The sequence below is a fragment of the Ranitomeya variabilis genome, chromosome 5 (assembly GCF_051348905.1).
Source record: "Ranitomeya variabilis isolate aRanVar5 chromosome 5, aRanVar5.hap1, whole genome shotgun sequence".
NCBI classification, from domain to species: domain Eukaryota; kingdom Metazoa; phylum Chordata; class Amphibia; order Anura; family Dendrobatidae; genus Ranitomeya; species Ranitomeya variabilis.
In genome coordinates, this window is record NC_135236.1 from 326,639,195 (window position 1) to 326,645,095 (window position 5,901).

The following is a 5,901-nucleotide window of genomic DNA, read 5'->3' on the forward strand; positions in this document are numbered from 1 at the left end:
ATATGTGGCACTTAAATACGTGACACGTGGCACTTAAATACGTGGCACTTAAATACGTGGCACTTCAATACGTGGCACTTCAATACGTGGCACTTAAATACGTGGCACGTGGCACTTCAATACGTGGCACTTAAATACGTGGCACGTGGCACTTCAATACGTGGCACGTGGCACTTCAATACGTGGCACTTAAATACGTGGCACGTGGCACTTCAATACGTGGCACGTGGCACTTCAATACGTGGCACGTGGCACTTCAATACGTGGCACGTGGCACTTAAATACGTGGCACGTATTTCAACCAGCCTAACCGTGTTTAATGCCACCTTACAATAGCAAGGTGGCATTAACCCCTCATTATCCCATATCCCACCGCTACAGGGAGTGGGAAGAGAGGGGCTAAGTGCCGGAATTGGCACTTCATTGTGATGCGCCTTTTCTGGGGCGGCTGCGGGCTTATATTTGTAGTCAGGGGTGGGGCAAATATCCATGGCCCCTTTCCTAGGCTATGAATATAAGCCCACGGCTGTCTGCGTAGCCTTTCTGGCCTAAAAATATAGGGGTACCCTACGCCTTTTTTTTTTTCCGGGGCCCGTGTGTTATGTATGTAATGACACTATTCTTTTCATTGTAGGTTCGCGATATACCAGCTCTATGGGATGCCGCTGATGTGTCCTTCAAGGACAGATATTTCCGTGACCATTGCTGGACCAAGATTGTGAGGGACCTGTATCCGGAGTTGGATTCCTTGTCCATTGGCAACCAACTGGAAATTGGTAAGTATAATGTTACAGATTATTATTACAGTTTATTAGAAATTTACTTTGACAATATAAAGATATATATATATATATATTTTATTTCTTAGAAAAACATGTCAAACAAAGATGGAGGTCAGTTCGGGACCGGTTCAACAAATTTATCAATTCATGTGACCAGAGTGGATCCTCCCCCAGCCGCACTAGCTTTCCATTTTATGACGAGCTGCAGTTTCTGCTCACAAGCCGGACTTTGCGGAGGTAGGTTATATACCATTATAGTGTAGTACAGTTGGCTGTGTATTGAACGCTGTGTCCTGCCGCAGCGTTCAATACACAGCATCCAGATGTTATACCATAGTGAAGAGAGGATTTTCAGAAATCTTGTTTGCACTATGATTCCAAAGATTGAGTTGTGAGAGCTATGGCACCACACCGTGTCTATTTTTCTTGTGTTGGCACTTTGACTGCGCAAGATAACTAGCACATTGTTTGGATAGCATGTGGTGATAACGCATGTGTTAAATGAAAACGTGCATTATCAGCAGACACGCAAAAAAGTGAACAGCATTTTAAACAAAGCAGCCTTTATGCTGTTCCAAAAATGTTGCTCCTCCGCAGCGGTCATAATTAATTATTTTTTTCCTTTTCTCACACAGGACTGAGGGAAACATTTCAAGCCCGCCTCTTGTTGATGACAACTCTGAAGATGGAGCAGGCACTGATGGAGCAGGCACTTCCTCGGGAGCGACAATTTCTCCATCTGTTACCACAGCTTCTGCTGGTGCCGCATGTCCAGCAGCTGCTGCAGGCACATCAACTGCAGCAGCTGTTGGATCATCTGTTACGGCAGAAGCTGTGGTAACGCAGAAGAGAGCTGCCTATCCGTTGGCAGGAGAGTCCAGAAAAAAACAAAACAAAAAAAAAAATGAGGATAACACTGAAAAGATCGCAAGTGACACACTCAATTTACTCAAACAATCCTCAACTGAGGACCAATGTGACTTTTTTGCCTTGACCATTGCCCGAAAGGCACGCTCCCTGCCACCGGATAGGCAGTCTCTCTTTATGGCTCTGTGCCAAACGTCCCTCACCGCTCTGGAGGACCCTGCTCCAATTCAGTCATATCAGGATGTATTGACGGGGGTTTTTGGACTCTTTCGCCCGCGACCAAAACCCAGAGAACCTCAATCTACAGCGTCTTCCTACACCCAACCGGCACTACATTTTTCGGGTGGAGGAAATACAAGCCTGGGACCATCTGCTAGTCAAAATTTTATCACAGACCCAACTAGCTCTTATGGGTATTCACAGGAATACACCTACTTGCCTTAATCTGCAATTGTATCTTCAAAAAAAAATAGTTTCACTGGGCAAGTTGCCGCAAAATTAAGTTTTTCATATTGAAAAAATCTTGACAACTGTTTGTCAAAATTTAGTTGCTTGTTAAATAAATTAATGTTGATCAAATGTCATGTCTGATTTTTATATACTTTACGTTCTTAGTGGGCAAGGCCTCTATGTTGTACGGTGTCATGGCTATATGGGCGCTGGACTATGGGATGGACATAGTCTGATGGGTGTATGGGCAGTGAACAAAGGGATGGAGGAGAATCAATCATTAAAAATTTTCTACAAACAATCCTTATTAGATTGAAAAATAACCACTTGAAAGTAAAAAAAAATTTTATTAACGAGAAAAATAAAATAATAATTTTTGGGTTCACCAATAAAAAAAGGTACAATAAACAACATTGAATATCGATCTTGAATTTGATTAACAGGGATCTTGACTTCTTCTAGCTTTTGGTATAGATCGTGACATCTTTTATTGGTCGGTCAATGTTCTTCCATCCTTCTCTGCTGGTCAGGCTGCCCAACACCAGCACAGGAGTATTGCCAGTGCACGGCACCTTCAGGACTCATGAAGTAGTCAGTGAAGGATTCTCTCACACGCACACCCGAGTTGGATGGCCTGCCCAGACCCACGTTGACCACTGGATTAAATACTGGCTGCTGGTACTCCACATCTACGTCAGTGTTGTACTCACGAGCATAGTTGTGGAGTACACAGCAAGCCTTAATCACAGTGTCAACGGTGTCAGCATCCAGCTGGATGGGTGTGTGAAAGATCCTCCACTGACTAGTCATGATCCCAAAGGTGCATTCCACATATCTGCGTGCACGACTTAGCCGATAATTAAAAATCCTTCGCCGGGCATTCAGTCCCCTTCGTGGGTATGGGCGCAGCAGGGTTGTCGTTAAGGGAAACGCCTCATCCGATACCATCACAAAGGGCACTGGATGTGTGGAACCCGGCAAAGGTCTTGGGGCTGGGAGCGTTCCGCCATCTTGAAGAATTTGCATCCCAATCTGTGACGTTCGCAACACCCGAGAATCCCCAGTACTACCATAGGCACCAACGTCAATGGCAACAAATTTGTAATGGGCATCAGCCACCGCCATCAGGACCACTGAAAAATACTTCTTATAATTAAAGAAGCGTGATCCTGATCGTGGTGGCTTCAGCACTCTCACATGTTTACCATCGACTGCACCTATGCAGTTTGGGAAATTGGCCACAGACTGAAAGCCTGCTGCGACCTGCAGCCAAGTCTCCTCGTTTGGGGAAGGCATCACCATGGGCTGCAACTTCTGCCAGATGACGGTACATGTGCACCTCACAATTTTAGAGATGGTGGATTTACCAACTCTAAATTGGAGGTGCAGGGATGTATAGCTCTCTCCTTTGGCCAAAAATCTGCAAAGAAACAAAAATGAATATTAGAAATGTCACACAAAAATATAATGAAACATGTCAGCTGTTATGGACGCTATAATATGCGTCCAGCACCTTTCATGTTTTATCTAAAGCATTCTATAATGCTGGCCTTAACACCCGGCACAACACAAAGGGTATCAATAAATAAACGGCCAGTCACATCAGATGGGACTAGCAGGTCCATGTCCAGGCACTCCAATGTTTAGCTAACGACGACAGCCTCCTGCTTGCTTCAAACGCACTAATTCGGCCTGTTGAGGGCAGAAGTAAGTCTTGCAGTGAGCGAAGACAAGGAAAGGTGAGAGGCCCAGTGCATGCTCATCTGCGCACTTAGCTCTATCCTCATCAGGACAATAAAGTACGTCTGCGCAGGAAGGGAGGCGCATGACCTGGACACAGCAAGATGGGATAACATTACACGATAGCACCCCACACACGGGTATGATCTATCGCCACTGACCCATTGCCTTATTTATAGAATGCTGTAGATAATGCTTAAAATACAGTGGGTACATGTGCTAGCAAGCAAAAATGCTTTTACAGTTTGCAGGTGTGTTTTACATATAATATATCCGGTACCGTAAAGCACAGTACCAGAGATATCCATGTCCATGTGTGTGTGCAGCCCATGTGCTGAATCCTTCCCACACGGATGGCTAGCAGGGATCAAAACAATACAGTAAGCACAGTTAGCGGCGGCAGGTGATGAAGACAAATCCCATTCTTCCCTGATGGCGCTGAAATCATGCAGAGCAGGGAAGAATGATGACAACATCTTCATAACCTGCCGCCAGGGAACAGCGCTTCCTGTAGCACTTCTTCACCAGTGCAATGTGTGTCACACAGAGGACATCAATGTGTGTTCTCCGTGTGCACATGTGCGGGACACTTTGTTGAACATGCAAATAGTCTCAAAATGACATGTCAGCGGGTTTTGCCTGCAGACATACGGCCGCCGACAACGCGCTGACATGTCCATAGATGACTGTGTGTAAGTTTGTCAGTGTCTCCGGGACATGTGAAAACTTTAATCACACATACCGGACGCACTGACATGTGAAAGAGCCCTAATGACATTCCAACCCAAAATTTAGTTACTTACCGCAAGGTGATGAGCAGCCTTTCCTCAGCAGAGATGGCTTTCCTCATAAAAGTGTCGTGCATCGTGAGATGGGGCGAAACTATTGCCAGAAGTCGGTCAAACGCCGGGATGGGTAGACGGCAGAATGAAATGAACTTTTCCGGGTACCTGAAAATGTAAAAAGAAAACAAATGGTTACATAACATATAACATTTGTAGAAAAACATTATTTGTCTTTTCATGTATTTCAACTTACTTCCTCAAATCATTATAAAGAACATAAAAGTGGCCTTTTTGTGGACGTTCGGCGACAAGCGGGTGCACCCAGAGTCTTTTCTGTTGACGTCTTCTCTCCTGCTGCTGCCTCTAAAATAAAAACAAATATATATATTTCTTAGAACAGAACAGTGTCAAAAAAAAAAATAACAGAAAGAAGTGGGTAAAGCGCTGCAGATTATGTGTAGCGCTACAAAAAAAAAAAAAAAATTTAATAGCTTACCTGCTGTCTATGATTATTCAATATTTGCAGCAGCAACCCCAGCATAAGTATACGGTGCGGCCTGCGGAGCTGTATCTGCGGCATGCTGTGGTTGCTTCCACTCATTTTGATGTTTTCACAACATGGAGGATGAAAGAAGAAGGGGTTGGACAAGGAAGTGACATCATTTTTTTTTTTTTTTGTTTCTGAATTTTTTCAAGTTTGTGAACCTTTATTTATGTAAAAAACGCAGACAATCTGCAGAAAAAAACGCAATGAAAAACGCACTGAAAAACGCACCAAAAACGCACCAAAAACGCACCTGCGTTTTCTGCCAATAACTGCAGATTTTAGTGCAGAAAAATCCGCAGGAAAATCTGCAAAGTGTGCACATACCCTAAATGTAACTATACTTTTTGTCTAATTCCAAATGTATTTACCTTATTAATAACAAAGAAAAGCCACATTTTAGATTTAGTTTTTCTGACAACTGCTGCATGTTTTTCAGTCAGTTTATGTATTCTAATATGCCTTTAACGTCATTATGTTAGCTATTACAAAAAGCTCCCAGCCTCTTTAAAATGTTGCAAAGTCATCATTGTTATATGTATTGTTCCAAGCGCAGTCAGCCACAGAGTAGGACGTTTACTAATAAGGTAAGCATTATAAGGGAGTGTTTGTTGTTTTTCTATACAACTATTGTGCGTGAAATGACTGAATGCACTTGAATGCAGCAAACTTATTTTAATTACAGAATTCAGTGGTTTATTCTTAGCATTGTATCTATTGAGAATCCCAGAGC

General features: G+C 43.4%; 1 long non-coding RNA gene across 1 annotated transcript; it reads right to left on the bottom strand.

Moving 5' to 3' along the window:
* Positions 1-3,598: 3,598 nt before the first annotated feature.
* Positions 3,599-5,494, bottom strand: LOC143773645 (uncharacterized). The gene is made up of 3 exons (XR_013215276.1): positions 5,121-5,494; positions 4,878-4,987; positions 3,599-4,789 (listed from the first exon to the last, which is right to left on the bottom strand). It is a non-coding gene; the product is annotated as an uncharacterized LOC143773645 (long non-coding RNA).
* Positions 5,495-5,901: the final 407 nt, after the last annotated feature.